The following is a 16,285-nucleotide window of genomic DNA, read 5'->3' as shown; positions in this document are numbered from 1 at the left end:
GAAGAAATGGAGTAGCCTTCATAGTCAATAAAAGAGTAGGAAAAGCAATACTGGGATACAATCCTCAAAATGACAGAATGATCTCAGTTCGAATCCAAGGCAAACCATTCAATATCACAGTAGTCCAAGTCTATGCCCCAACCACCAGTGCTGAAGAGGATGAAATTGACCAGTTCTATGAAGCCCTACAGCACCTTATAGAACTAACACCAAAAAATGATGTCCTTATCATCATGGGGGATTGGAATGCTAAAGTAGGAAGCCAAAAGATAACTGGAATAACAGGCAAGTTTGGCCTTGGAGTACAAAATGAAGCAGGGCACAGGCTGATAGAATTTTGTCAAGAGAATACGATGGTCATAGCAAACACTCTTTTCCAACAACCCAAGAGACGGCTCTACACATGGACATCACCAGACGGTCAACACAGAAATCAGATTGACTATATGCTCTGCAGCCAAAGATGGAGAAGCTCTATACAGTCAGTAAAAACAAGACCAGGAGCTGACTGTGGCTCAGATCATGAGCTTCTCCTTGCAAAGTTTAAGCTTAAACTGAAGAAAGTAGGGAAAAGCACTAGGCCAGTCAGGTATGAATTAAATCATATCCCTGTTGAATATACAGTAGAGGTGACAAATAGATTTAAGGAATTAGATCTGATAGACAGAGTGCCTGAAGAACTATGGACAGAGGTTCGCGACATTGTACAACAGGTAGCAACCAAAACCATCCCAAAGAAAAAGAAATGCAAGAAAGCAAAATGGCTGTCTGAGGAAGCTTTGCAAATAGCTGAGGAAAGGAGGGAAGCAAAAGGCAAGGGAGAAAAACATAGATATGCCCAATAGAATGCAGAATTCCAGAGAATAGCTAGAAGAGATAAGAATGCCTTCTTAAATGAACAGTGCAAAGAAATAGAAGAAAACAATAGAATAGGGAGGACCAGAGATCTTTTCAAGAAAATTGGAGAGATGAAGGGAACGTTTAATGCAAAAATGGGCATGATAAAGGACCAAAATGGCAGGGACCTAACAGAGGCAGAAGAGATTAAGAAGAGGTGGCAAAATTACACAGAAGAACTATACAAGAATGAGCTTAACGTCCCAGATAATCACAATGAGTTGGTCACTGACCTCGAGCCAGACATCCTAGAATGTGAAGTGAAGTGGGCCTTAGAAAAGCTGAGCAACAACAAAGCTAGTGGAGGTGACAGTATTCCAGCTGAGCTATTCAAAATCTTAAAAGACAGTGCAGTAAAAGTGCTACACTCAATTTGCCAGCAAATTTGGAAAACTCAACAGTGGCCACAGGATTGGAAAAGATCAGTTTACATTCCAATTCCAAAGAAAGGCAGTGCCAAAGAATGTTCAAACTATCGCACCATTGCACTCATTTCTCATGCTAGTAAAGTCATGCTTAAAATCCTACAAGCTAGACTTCAGCAGTATGTGGATCGAGAACTACCAGAAGTACAGGCAGGATTTCGAAGAGGCAGAGGAACTAGAGATCAAATTGCCAACATACGCTGGATCATGGAGAAAGCTAGGGAGTTCCAGAAAAACATCTACTTCTGCTTCATTGACTATGCTAAAGCCTTTGATTGTGTGGATCATAACAAACTGTGGCAAGTTCTTAAAGAGATGGGAGTACCAGACCATCTTATTTGTCTCTTGAGAAACCTATATGCGGGTCAAGAAGCAACAGTGAGAACTGGACACGGAACCACTGATTGGTTCAAAATTGGGAAAGGAGTCCGGCAAGGCTGTATACTGTCACCCTGCCTATTTAACTTATATGCAGAGCACATCATGAGAAAGGCAGGGCTAGATGAATCAAAAGTTGGAATTAAGATTGCCGGAAGAAATATCAACAACCTAAGATACGCAGATGATACCACTCTAATGGCAGAAAGTGAAGAAGAACTAAAGAGCCTCTTGTTGCGGGTGAAGAAGGAGAGTGCAAAACTTGGGTTGAAACTTAACATTAAGAAAACCAAGATCATGGCATCTGGCCCTCTCAATTCCTGGCAAATAGATGGGGAAGAAATGGAGGTAGTGACAGATTTTATTTTCCTGGGCTCCAAGATCACTGCAGATGGGGACTGTAGCCAAGAAATTAAAAGACGCTTGCTCCTGGGGAGGAAAGCCATGGCAAATCTAGACAGCACACTAAAAAGCAGAGACATCACCCTGTCAACAAAAGTGCGTATAGTCAAGGCTATGGTCTTCCCAGTTGCAATGTATGGCAGTGAAAGTTGGACCATAAGAAAGGCTGAGCGCCAAAGAATTGAGGCCTTTGAACTATGGTGCTGGAGAAGACTCCTGCGAGTCCCTTGGACTGCAAGGCGATCAAACCGGTCAGTCCTAGAGGAGATAAACCCTGACTGCTCTTTAGAAGGCCAGATCCTGAAGCTAAAACTCAAATACTTTGGCCACCTAATGAGAAGGAAGGACTCACTGGAGAAGAGCCTAATGCTGGGAAAGATCGAGGGCAATAGAAGAAGGGGACGACAGAGAATGAGGTGGCTGGATGGAGTCACTGAAGCTGTAGGCGTGAGCTTAAATGGACTCCAGAAGATGGTAGAGGACAGGAAGGCCTGGAGGAACATTGTCCATAGGGTCGCGATGGGTCGGACACGACTTCGCAGCTAACAACAACAACAATCCACCACTATAAGGAAGAGCTGACCCTGAAAGGGCCCAGCATAGTCTATGTGAATCCTAGACCATGGAGTGTGCATTTTCTCCCACCTCTGAATTGAAGCCTGTGGCATTTCAGGCCTAGATTGCTGGCATTTATAACAACCATGGACTTGTGCCTCAATGTCCTTATCAAGGCCAGGCCACCAAAGGTAGCTTCTAGCTAAAGCTTTTATTCTGACAGTGCCTGGATGGCCTTCATGTAATGACTGTAAAACCCTATCTCTTAGGGAAGTGGGAATTATGACTCTGTTTCCCCATAAAATGCATCCCTTGTGGGCAGATAACTCATGCCTTCTGACAAAATAGTTTTGAAATTCAGAACCTGGGCTTTTATCCAACCAGCCTGTGTATACCCATGACAATACTCTACTAAGTATTTTATCTGTATGGACAGTATTCTAGTAGCTGGAGCCGGATCTGGTTGCATTAGTGGCAGTGGTAGTCTGCTGAGGCCATCAGCATGGCCCATTTCTTTGCCCCCACCCCATAGGGAGATGCATCACATGCAAGACATACTGGTTTAGACTCTTTATAGTGAGTTACAGTGGACTTTTCTGACCATAGTGCTTTTAAGTCCTGGAAACGTTTTTCATGTAAGTTAGTCCATTTCCATGGAGCTTTCTTATCTAGAAGCCTGTGGAGGGGCTCTGCTAGTGTGGCCTTATGAGTAGAAATGTGTGATAGAAGTTTAGGAGGCCCAAGAATGCTTGTAGCTCTCCTTTTGATTTGGGCCTAGGAGCCATTTTAATGGCCTTCACTTTAGAATCAGCAGGGTAAATGCCGTTAGCATCAATTTGGAAACCCAGGAATTCTGTTGAAGGAACTCCAATACTACACTTGCAATTTTTTAATCTGAGGCCTGCTTTGTGAAGCCTCTGCAAAACAGCCCTGAGCCTACTGGCTAACACTTCTGGGGATTCCCCTGCAATAAGAACATCATCAAAATAAGGGCAGACGCCCTTAAGTGTACGTTCCATGACTCCCTGGAAAGTGCTCGGTGCAACACTGACTCCAAACTGTAAGCGTTTAACTTTGAAAGCCCCCCTGTGAGTGACGATCGTCTGAGCTGCAGCTGTGGCCTCATCAACCGGCAATTGCTGATAGGCCTGTGCTAAATCAAGTTTAGCAAAAAATAGTACCCCCTTGCAAGGAGGCTAAAATGTGGTTGACCGCTGGGACCAGGTAAGCATGTTGCTTGAGAGCTTTATTTAGTGTGCATTTATAGTCAGCACAAATGCAAATTTACCCATTAGCTTTAAGAGGAGTGATTATAGGAGTTTCCCACTCCCCACCATCAACAGGCTGTAACATGCCCTGTTCTACGAGCTTATCGATTTCTGAATCAATTTTATGTTTTAAGGCAAAGGGGACACTGAGAGGCTTAACCCTGATTGGAACTATGTTGGGATCTAGCTTAAATGAGATAGGTGGGCCTGTGTATGTTCCCAGGGCTGAATCGAAAACATCTGCATAGTCCTCACATACTGACGCGAGGTTTGCAGTTTGTGTCCTGTTTATGCCAGTAATCTGAATACCTAAGGCATCAAACCAATCAAGTCCAATGAGACTCGTTCTCTGGCCCCCAACTACAATGACATCCAAGTGCCCAAAAAACCCCTTAAATTTTACCATCAAAGTGGCTTCTCCCTTAACTTTAACTTGAGCATTTTGAAAGTCAGTTAGGATTATATCTGAGGGCCTTAGTTTGGCCCAATTGTTACTGCGCCTACACACGAAGTTAAAAGTGTCTTTAGAAATAATTGAGACTGCAGAGCCAGAGTCCAATTCCATCTTACATGGAACTCCTTGTAGCTCTACCAAGAGCCTGAGTTTAGGTTTGAGGGGGCGTCGAGCCCCGGTGCGGCACACATTTCTATGGCTTCTGAAAGACCCCACACTAACTGGACCCAGGGCCCCAGTACCTCTCCTAGTCAGTTCTTCCGACTGGTGTTTGGGTGGCCGGTCTCTCAGGCAGGCTCTGCAAACCACTGCAATGTGGCCTGTCCTTCCACAAGCTCTGCACTTGGCTGATCGGAATCTGCAATCGGCGCGAAAATGGTTGCCTACGCACCCCTTACATCTAGGTAAAAGAACTGCCTTGTAACCATCCTCTCGCTGGTGGCTGTAGCGGTGTGGCACGTTGGATTGCATTTGGAGTCTGTTGATTTTGGGCTCTTCTTCCTCAGAAGATTCCACGGTGTGTTTGGCATCCTCAAAGTGGACTGTTTCTTCAAACTTTGTCGTTTTGGTGGGCTGTACTGCTTGAACTGCGCCCCGGTGGCTTCGTCGGCCATCACTTCATCTTGTGCCTCAGAAAACGTTAAGTTTGATCTGGCAAAGAGTCTGTGCTGAAGCGTTCGGTCCCATAGGCCACAGACGAGCCGGTCTCATAGTCGCTCTTCTAAATTTGAAATTTTGCAAAGGCGTGCAGCCTGCCTCAGGCCCACTATGAATTCGGAAGCTGATTCCCCGGGTTGCTGCACTCTCTGGTCAAACTTGAACCTCCAAACCATTTACACATCTTTGGCTGGAAATGTCCGTTTAACTTCTTTTTTGAGGTTTGCGTAGGAAACCGCTTCAATCGGTGTCAGCGCGAAAAGGTTCTCGGCCAAGTCAAAGGTTTCTGGGCCACACACGCAGAGTAGCGTTGCGGCCTTCAGTCCTTCTTCCATGATCTGATTTGCCCTGAGGTAGTTCTCTACCTGGGACAAATATGATGGCTATTCCTCCGGGTGCTTCATGTCGAATTCTCGAAGTTTCCTGACCTTCGGCATTCTTCCTTTGCTGGTTCCTGCATTTCCTTCCGAATCCTACTTCCAGGCTCAGGGAATGAGTCCACTGAGCACGAGGTCACTAGCATAACTTGCTAGCCAACCTTGAGGGGGGGAAAATGCCTTTTCCCTCCAGCATGCGCTGCCTTCCCCTCGTAGACTTCAACTCATTTTTCAGTGAAGCAGGATCCCACCTTCATCGCCAGTGTTAAGTCGCGGGTTCTTTGGCGCAGGAATGAAGACGAGGTAACTGAGCACAGGGAAACTCATAGTTTATTTCGTGTAGAAACTGTACTGCAAATGGCTGCAACTAGCTGCAATATATAGTCTAGCCCCTAGGCGGCAGCCAATAGGTTTGAAACAACCATTGCCACCTAGGGATAGCCAATTATAGTGCTGGAGACTTGTAGTCTGGGTTGCTGGAGAGCCGTTAGCTGCTCCAGCAACCCACGTGGTATTACTAAGGAGCCCAGTACATAACACCAAGCTTGGAAGGTACAGAAGCAGCAATGGAGGAGATTTCAGCAGGGTCTGGCTCCCACATGTGCTGAGATTGTTAGAATGATTTATAGGAAAGAATGCCACTCTCTCCCTGCCTTTTTTTTCTTCTCCTTTTGGCTTTATAATAATACATTAGGCTTTTAACCTTTGACCAAAAGAGGTGGAAAGGAAGATTCAGAAAACACCATGGTGCTCAGCTCACAGCTTAGCCTGACCTGGGAAACTGCCTCCTTTCACTGCCTCCCTCCTCCCCCCACAATTGGCCTTGGCTCTTTGAGCCACAAAGGGAAGGTTGCTTCCACAGCACATGAGGGGTTAAGCCAGGCTTTGGAATGCAAGAGTTTAGAGAGAGGCGTCGGCTGCCTTGAGGTCACCTGTGAGGGATTAGCCAGGACTTGCAGACAGTTGTTGTTTGAGGACTGTCTGAGGCCTTAGAAAGGGGGTAGTGGGGAGGGATGTAGAAGGGGGGAAGAATGGCCCGGCGGGAGGGATCTTCCTGTCCTGCTGGGATTATACAACTATCAGATGCATTTGTGAAAGCTGAACTGTAAACTCTCTGTCTTTTTTGTTAAGGAAATAAATCCATCACCAGCTTCAGGGAGAAAGCAGAGGGGAAAAAAAAAGAAGCGCTCTTCTCAGCGTGTTTCAAGGCAAAGGTGGAAGTGACCCGGCAGGGATAGTGCCTTGCACATGCTGGCTAACTCTTTAGACACGGAGGAAGCCTTTGTGGTCCCAGGCAGTGGGGATCCCTTGTCTTCTCCGGATGAAACTGGCCAAGCAGGATTGCCTGGCCCCTCCTTCTCTGGAGGGGCTTTCTGTAAGGGAGACAAGGATTACTCAGAGATGAAGAAGAAGAGGGGGTCCAGAAAAAGCATTTTCTCTAGTTGGAGGGAGAAGCTTCTTTCTGGCACACTTCAGATCTTCTCAAATGGCACTTGGGGTATCCCAGAGGAAGTGGGGCTCAAGCTCTAAAATACAGTGCCAAAGGAAACCCACTGAGAGCTCCATTATCCATTCCTTTAACTAAGAGGCTCTGGGACTGCCTTCTAAGCACCTCGTTTAAAGTAATGAGAAGAAAAATAAGGCATGTGTTAGACGTACCAAAGAAGGGTTTATGTCTTTCCTAACTTATTTTAGTAGGACCATGTTGCATTTCCCTTTCTTTTGTCTTTTTTTTTTAGTCAGGAGAGTGAGGGAAAAAGCATAAGCTCAGGGAGGGTTTATCCTCTCCAAATCTATAAAAACCTGCAACTGTTATTCCCTCTGATGATTCCCCTGTTAGATTATTGCAATGTATTATAGATCAGGTTGCCTTTGAAAATGGTCTGGAAACTTCAGTGTGTTCTGACCAGAGTCACTGAGACTGGCTGAACCTCCAATGCTAGTACTTCAACATCTGCACTGGATATCAGTCTGTTCAGAGACCCAATTCAAAATAATGATTTTGACTTTTCAAGCCCACAACAATTAGGACCAGGGAACCTAAAGGAGTACCTTCTCCCCTATGTACCTACCTGGATCTTAAGATCATCAAATAATGCCCTCCTCCAGAGTAAGGGAGTAAGATGGGCCTTTCAAGGTGTAGAGCTCTTTCTGTGGTGCACCACATTTAAGGAACACCCTCCCCTGAGAAGTTCAATTGATGTCATTTTGGCAACAGATAAAGTCCTTTCCATTTTCCCAGGCTTTTAAACTGGCTTTTAATTGTATTTTAATATATACTGTTTTAGTCTGTAAATGTGTGCCTTGCTGCTACCTAGTATATATAGTGTTTTTAGTTTGTATTTTTAAAATTGTATGCATTTTATTGTATTTGTATTGTGTAAACTACTTTGGCTACTGCATATAAGGAGTCCTGAGGATTTTATTCTGCTAGTTGTTGCTCACTATAGGGGTTGTGCTCATCTCCGTTTCAAGGACCATTGAGCCAGCACTGTCCAAAGACATTTCCATGGTCATATGGCCAGTAAGATATCATGGAGCACTGTTACATTTTCATGAAAGTGGTACCTATTTATCTACTTGCATTTGCATGGTTTTGAACTGCTAGGTTGGCAGGAGCTAGGGTGAGGATGGGAGCTCACCCCATCATGCAACGCTTGGGTCTCAAACCTGGGTTGTCATCTGGAAAGCCAACAAGCCCAACATCTTAACTGCTGAGCCATCGTGTCTCTATAGCCAAATAAATAAAGATAACTCAGGTCATATATGTGAAATATAATAGAAACAGTACAGGTACCACAAAAGACAATGGAGATTGTTCAACCTGAAGTTCTTCAGAGCCTCTTAATAACTACAGGGTTAACTTATTAATGGTTGCAAGGTTAGGCTCTGGCCCATCTATCTTAGAACAGAGTAAAACAGCTCTAAAAAGTTAGGGTTAGGTTTCTGCTTTCATTGTTGTACCATACAATCGTCCTAATGTAGATTGGATTCAAAGAAGTTAGTACTCTGATTATATGTCTATGCAAAGCCATTTGCAGGGAGGTCTTTAACGTGTCCAAAATATGATCATTAGTAATTGTGCCTCAAATGAAAAGTCTGCATTGATTTCTTTTGTGATTCATGTACTCGTTTTCTTGGCAATCGAAGGTATTCTTAGGCGTCTTTTCCAATAGGAAATTTCAAAAACACCAATACTCTTTCTATACTTCTTTCTTTAAAGCTCAACTTTTACTTTATAAGTGTCATAGGGAAAACCGAGGCCTGCATGATTCTGATCTTTCTTTGCAGAGAGATATAATTCAGAAGAATTATAAATCATTGTAAATCTAGAATGATTAATTTTTAGTAGCAACTAAGTCATGTTAACTAAATATAGCACAGTTAGCCTAAATGTGTTCATAATCATTCAGGAACTCTTATCAGATATGCAGCAGCCCTAAGAACTAATTAAATTTAAAGGTATTTACTTGACTAAGGATGAGTTCATACATGCCGGTTATTTACTGGGATCTGTTATAATCTTTCAAAGTGTTTATTAATAAGTAGGCTTACTATACTCGTGCTGCAAAAATCTAGAGGACCACCGCATAGTAGAGTTAAGAGCGTCCTGCATTTCTTCTTATACATATAACTTACTGCAAATTCCAAAGCATTCTGAGAACAATCTTCTTTTCCAGGGGGTTGTGAAGGATAGAAATGGCTTCTTTACAGGCTTGTTTCTTGTTTGTTTTTATATCTTTGCTACCAGCTAGTCAGTGGTGGGATTCAAATATGTGAACAACTGGTTCTCTGTGTGGATGCTGCATCTGGAAGTCCGTTCTGGGCCTGGGCAGCAAAAAAATTAGCTACCAGTTCTACCGAACTGGTGCAAACTGGCTGAATCCTACCACTACATCTAGTGGTCATCTGGATTTTTGTAATTTAGACATGGCTTGCTAATAGCAGCTATGGATTAGGAACCAAGGAGGATTATCTTTTACGTTTTCTACTTTTTTTTGTTCCCTGATCCAGATCGTCATACTTATAAAGAATATTGGCCATCTTTCTTTCTTTTTCTTTTTTATAATGTCAAGTATCCCTTTTTTATAATCTGGTAGAAGCAGGATCAAAGCAATTGATGGGCACCTCCACCGTTCCCTCTCTTTCTGATAGTCTTAGTCTATGTTTCTCTCTTGCATTGCAGGCTATCATAGATGGATAAAAGACATTCACCTTCATTTTGAAATTGTGATGAAGAACTCATGAATTTAGTCCAAGGGCTACTTATAGTTATTGGTGTAATGCCAAATAAGCTTTTGCTCCATAAAGTAAATAGGGACTCCAGGTCAAGAACAATTTTAAGTCAAATTTAACAGCCTGAGAGAAAGATCCTTCCATGCTAATTGGGATTACTGCTATTAATATATTTTTTTTGAAAAGAAATCCACAGAAGATCCTGAATGCTGATGTCCTGCATAACATCTGGTTTGGCCTGTAACTGTAATATATATACCTGTAAAATACTGTAGACTAAACACAGATAGTCTTTATTTTACTATTTGATATTACTTAACTGCTTTTCAGCAGAATCACTTGTGAAAAATCACTACCAAATCTAAATTCTCCTCTGCAGTATTATCAGTTGGCTGAGGATTAGGGGAGAGAAGAAGGGAGAGAGGGGGAAAAAAGGGAAAAACTACGAGTTTGTATTTAACAGCTTCAAGGAAAAAAAAAGTAGGTGAAAGTTTTCATGCTAATAGAGCTAAACTGCTTTAAAGGGCACAATGTCTCATCCCAAAAGACCAAGACATAGGAGATGACACATTTTATGAAATAAAGTTGAGGTAGATGATGTCATTAGGAGAACCTTGAATATTGTTTTTTTGTCCAATTTATCATCAAAAAAATAAAAAATATTGGTCTCTGTTTGGTTGCAACCTTTTGGTGGGCTAAAGATTGCTTTCAATGGTGGCAAAAAAAATTTCTGATAAATATTTTGACAGTCCATACAAAGAATGTGAATCTTGTTCCAAGTTATTCTGAAATGGTTCCCTTCAGAGGTGGAGCTTACATACCTGGACCGCAAATCCCAGTTAACATAGGAAGCAGCAAAGAGATGCAAAATCTCGTTTACCTTACCTTCCTTCTTTATTGTTAAGTGGATATCTGGATTTTTGCAGTCCAGATCTGATAGAAAGATTGTATTTCTTTTTCATTTTTAACATTTTATTACACTTATATCCTGACTTTGTTAAAGTCAGGATAGCATAGGTGGGGCGGCTTCTTAGTTTTATCCAGAACAAGAGCCACATGGGCTAGAGAAGGATTAGCCCAAAGTCATCCAGAGACCTTTGGTGATTCAAAATGGACCTGAGCCTGGGTCTCCTCAAAACCATCCTTGCACATTTTCAGAGCTTCTGTGAGAGGAAATGATATTATTTATAGCTTTGTCCTGATCCAGTAAGCTGGATCTTATGTTCTTTTACTCATTGATTGATTACAGGTAGTCCTCAACATATAACCATTCATTTAATGACCGTTTGAAGTGACCTATGACCATTTTTCATACTTACAACCATTGCAGCATCCCCATGGTCATTTGCTCAAAATTCAGAGGCTTGGCAATTGGTTCATATTTATGACAATTTCAGTATCCTGGGGCCATGTAATCATCTTTTGTAACCTTCAAAGTCAATAGGGAAGCCAGATTCACTTAATAACCGTGTTACTAACTTAACAATTGCAGTGATTCACTTAACTGCTGTGGCAAGAAAGATCATAAAATGGGGCAAAACGTACTTAACAATTTTTTTTAATTTTTTTATTTATTTTAATTCCATTTATATCACGCCCTTCTCTGAAGACTCAGGGCGGCTTACAAGCTTAGCAGTAGCCCTCATTCTATGTATATGCCTGCTTATTAGGGCTTTCACACACACCCCAAGCGGCATTATTACAAAGTCAGCTTAATTGCCCCCAACCATCTGGGTCCTCATTTTACCTACCTCAGAAGGATGGAAGGCTGAGTCAACCTTGAGCCTGGTGGGACTCGAACATGCACTAATTGCAGGCAGCTGGTGTTACTTAAGGAGGCATTAGCCCACTGCTCCACCAAGGCTCTGTAATGTCTTAGCAGCAGAAATTTTGGGCTCAGTTGTGGTCATAGGTTGAGGGCTACCTGTGTATGCTATCAAGCTGGTATTGATTCTTATCAAGCACATAGATTTTCTCCAGGACGATCTACCTTTCCTGGATCTTTCAAGATGTACCAACAGTGCACTCATTGCCACTGTAACTGAGTCCATCCACCTTGCTGCTGGTCATCCATTTTTCCTTTCCCAGCATGAAAGCCTTTTCCAGAGAGATAGGTCTTTGCTTAATGTGTACAAAGTAGGATAGTTTGATCCTAGTCATTTGTGTCTCAAGTGAAGCTCTGGGCTGATTTATTTGATGATTCATTAGTTTTTTTTCTTGGAGGTTCATAGTATTCTCAGGAGCCTTCTCCAACACCAAAGTTCACAAGCATCAATATTCTTCCTCTCCTGCTTATTCAAAGTCCATATGTTCTTAGAAAGGGAAAAATATACAGAGGAGTTTTGCTTTGTTGGCTCATCAGTCTATACAAGCAAAAGAGGAATACTCTCTACTGTGTTCCTTTGCCTGGAAAATGTGAAAAATGAATCTACCACAAGTGTTCTCTCAGTGGTCTCTCTTGGCACTCTCTTCATGGTGGAATAGTAAATAAATCATGCCGCTGTGCTGCATTATTCACTTATTATTTTTGATCAAATGTATTGGAATATTGCTTAGTCTTGAACACTATTTTCTCATCTTTAGCTATAATGTGAAAATAATTACTTTGGATAATTTATGTGTAATTCCAATGATTAACTCTTATTCCTAAAGGTATGTCCAAACAGTGGTTTCCAATGCTACTTACAGATGTCATTATATTGCTGTTCCATCCTTTTCTCCTGCTTTTGGAAATCAAAAAGGCAGAAAAAAAATGGGAAAAGGCAGGGGATTAATACCATCTGGGCCTCTTGTAAAATTCTCTGAATAAATTATACATTAAAAGCCTAAATATCCACAACAACAATTCCCTCTCATTTACTGAGACAAAACTAGGACTTTTTAAAATTGTCCATCTCATGTGCGTCTGTGGATAGGCAAAACCCTAAATCCAAAAACGGTTCTAGGACTCTTTCAATTAAATAACATCATCTGTTGAAACCTACAAAGTTTCCCTTCTCTGACCCCTGCCTTGCTGTTGTTGTGAAGATGTGGCTCTTCACACAAGCCTTTGACAAAAGAGATTGAGACTTCATTCCACCTGATTTCTCGTGCTTGCCATATTGGTTTTATTGTAATTTATTTGATTGTTGTGAGCCTCTCAGAGTCATTGGGAGCTGGGTAGCAAATTTATAGATTTATAAATCTATCTGCTTTTTTATATTTATTGCCCTGTACACCGCCCTGAGTCCTTCGGGAGAAGGGCGGTATAAAAATATAATTAATAAATAAATTAATAAATAAAATAAATAATGATACACATGGAAACAAACATATTAAATGTGGCTTCCATATAGGAAGCAGAAACATGATGATGTAATAAAATGAATGGATTTAAAAATTAATAAATTGAGTTTATTACTACAATAATTAAATATATTTTATTAATTCTATCCTAAAAGGGTGTTATTATTTAGTCATAGACATTATTATCTACATTCCCACTGTGGATGAGTCCAATTTACACAACAATGTTTAGATTATTAAATGAAGTTCCTGTAGAAAAATTCTAGCAACAAAAACTTTCAGACTGTTAGATGAACTTTGATTTGTCCAATAAATTTATTGCTTTTTAGTTTTCAGGAATGAGGCTATAGTAATTCATCATCCCAAATAACATAAGACCCAGCATGGGAGACTGAAGCAAAATTGGTATGATTGTCTTCATGGCCTAAATTTCAAACAATCAGTTTATAATTTTACAGGATTTTTTTTAAAAAAATGTTGTAATCCAATGGGGCAAGACAACTGTATTATGCAAGGATATTCTACTTAATCTAAAGAATTTCACTCAACTGTTCTTGTATTAGAATTTGTAAATTTTTAATTTAAACCAAAGGGTTCCTTTAAGGAAGAGACAAGTCGTCTTACATTTTCAAGGTGGACAGCTTGTTCAGCGCCTGCAAGTAACATCCTAAATGTGTCATGCTTCAGTGCTTCCTGGCTAATTGACATCTTTTTTTTATTTACACATAATTAATATAATTTGCAAAAGGAAATGCATGGATATGGTAGATACTGAGCAACAACAGCTGGTGGACGTTGTTGCACTTGTTGGGTGATGCTATGATTTATGCAGATTCTGATGTGAGACTAGATGTGGCAGTTCTCAGCTGAGAGCTTAATTTACACTTATTAAAATTCAATGACAAAAATATTCACTCACAAATGTAAAGGCTGCCAGACAGAATGGTTAGTCTACATGTATGTTCTAACGCATGCAAATCTGGTGAGATCCTAATACCTGTTGCCTTTCTATAACAAAACAACAACAACAGAAGCAACCCAGAAACAAAACAAAGAAGAAAAGCCCAGAGCTCATTCATGAATATAATTTTGAGGTAGTTCAACCAAGTGTAGACATTGCTCTTATTTTTTGCAATTATTCTATCACTTTTCCAAGATTCAAAAATACGGTAGTAATTTTTCTTATAGCACTAATCTGCATGGCAGTTTACTCAGTATAAGTAAAAAAAATAGAATCTATAATCTAGTACTGGAGAGATTGTCTAAGAAAGGGAGTATAAAGATAAGTTGGGCCACAGATGTAGATTATTTCAATAGATGTACAAGTAAAACCAGGATATATACATATTCCAAATACAATATCCAAGTTAAAAAAATGTGAAGAATAAAATAGAATTAAATTGGGCATCATTGAATATAGCAGAACTTGTTCTTCTAACTTCCTTGATTTGTATGCATAATGTGTGTGATATATTTTATCAATATGTGATAATTGTTATTCTTTTATTTATTATATTGATTTATACGGTATGTATTTTCATACCATGTTATTTCACTTGAAAGATACAAATGTACTAAATACATAAATCTGTAGGGCAGACAGAGTTGTTCTAAGGACCTCATGAACACAGAGAAGCAATACAGGCATTAAGAAGCCCAGTGGTTGAAAAATCTACCATTTTAATGTATATTAACATCCAAGATCACCAAATCAATTAACAGGAAAAATAAAAGGAATATCGTTGCATTCTACTGCATATAAAAAAAAACCACATATTCATTTGCCCAGTACAACAATACATATTGTCCAGCTTGTAGTTGCAGGCCTACTTTTCATTGGATAGAATGTAAATATGGGATCAGAGTAAATATTAGATGTAATTGTGGAATCAGAGTATATACTTGCAAATGTATACTACCATGTAATAAAAAAAATTGGGGTGTTCAGCAAGTAACAAGTAGGCATTTTCCCACTAGCAGTCTTCACAATCTTCATCATTAAATTGCTGCTATTGTGATATAAAGCCTCTTCACATTTTGGCACAGTGATGGCTGTCTGTTGATAGAAGATCTTTTAAGTTGGTAATGAATTATCACAGAAAATTAAGTTTGCAGTCATGGGCAAAGGATTCAGGGCCTGGGTCAGTGCTTGGAGGTCATGAGGGGCTGGATGGGGGGTGGGGGAGAAACTAGCTGTGACTCAAAGGCAGAGTCCTCCTAGATCTTTGGCCTTCTGGGGTTAGGAGAGTTGACATCTTTGACTCTGGAAAGGGTAACAGTCTCCTGGATGGATCTGATACACAATTTGGATTCTTTTGGGATTCACAGTTCCTGCTAGATGAGCAGATGATAGCTGTGGTGGTGGGCATTTGCAAAATTCAACTTGTGTGCCAATTGCACACATTTCTGGATTGAGAAACCTGACTCACAGCCAGTCATTCATGCCTTAGTCACCTTCTGTTAGGAATATGGCAACACAATGTATATAGGACTGCCTTTAAAGCCTTCTGGAAGCCACAATTGGTCCAGAATGCAGTAGCATCCACATTTTTGGGTCACATCATTCAGCCAAGTTATACTACTTCTGCATGAGCTGCAGCAGCTTCTAGTTGCTTTCAAGTTCAATTCAAGGTGATGGTCATTACCTGAAAATCCATACATGACACAGGGTTATTTGTGGCACTGCTTCTCCAAGAGGGCATCTGCTCTTCCTACTAAAGTAGACACACTCCAGGTGAGACCTTAGAGGTACACCTCAGTGGCCGCCCCAGACCTGTGGACTAGCCTCCCACCAGAGATCTGAGGGACCGCCTACCCTTTTTGCCTTTGGAAAACCATAAAAATCTGCCTCTTGCCCCCAAACAATGGGCTAGGATAGGGGTTAAGTCTGGCACCTGGGGGGGGGGAACGACAGACTATTTTTTGTGTTTATTTTTGTTTGTATGGATTGTTATGTACCACCTAGAATCATTATATGAGATAGGTGGCCATATAAGTCCTGTAAATAAATCTCATTTGTATCCTTCATATCCCATATTATTTGAAGTCAGACAGGTGGAATGTTAAAAAAAGGTAAGTTATGATATAATCTTGCCTCAGAAATTTACTTAACACGAATTGAACAAGACATTCTCTCTCTCCCTCTCTCTCTCTTTTTTTGCCAAGGCTTTTAAGTATTTTACTTTGAAGGTAGCTTTATTTTTTGTAGTTGTTTTGCATTTTAGGTACAGTTTTATTTTATTTGTTTTATGATTACCTTACTTAGAATGCCATCCTTGGAATTTTTTTTGAAAAGACAGTTGCTTAATTTACCAAGTCAATAAAATATACATAAAGCTTTTTGCTGCTTTT

This window comes from Vipera berus (assembly GCF_964194415.1).
Source record: "Vipera berus genome assembly, chromosome: 3".
Taxonomy (NCBI): Eukaryota; Metazoa; Chordata; class Lepidosauria; order Squamata; family Viperidae; genus Vipera; species Vipera berus.
The sequence above is the reverse complement of the archived record's forward strand: the minus strand, read 5'-3'. Positions refer to the sequence as shown.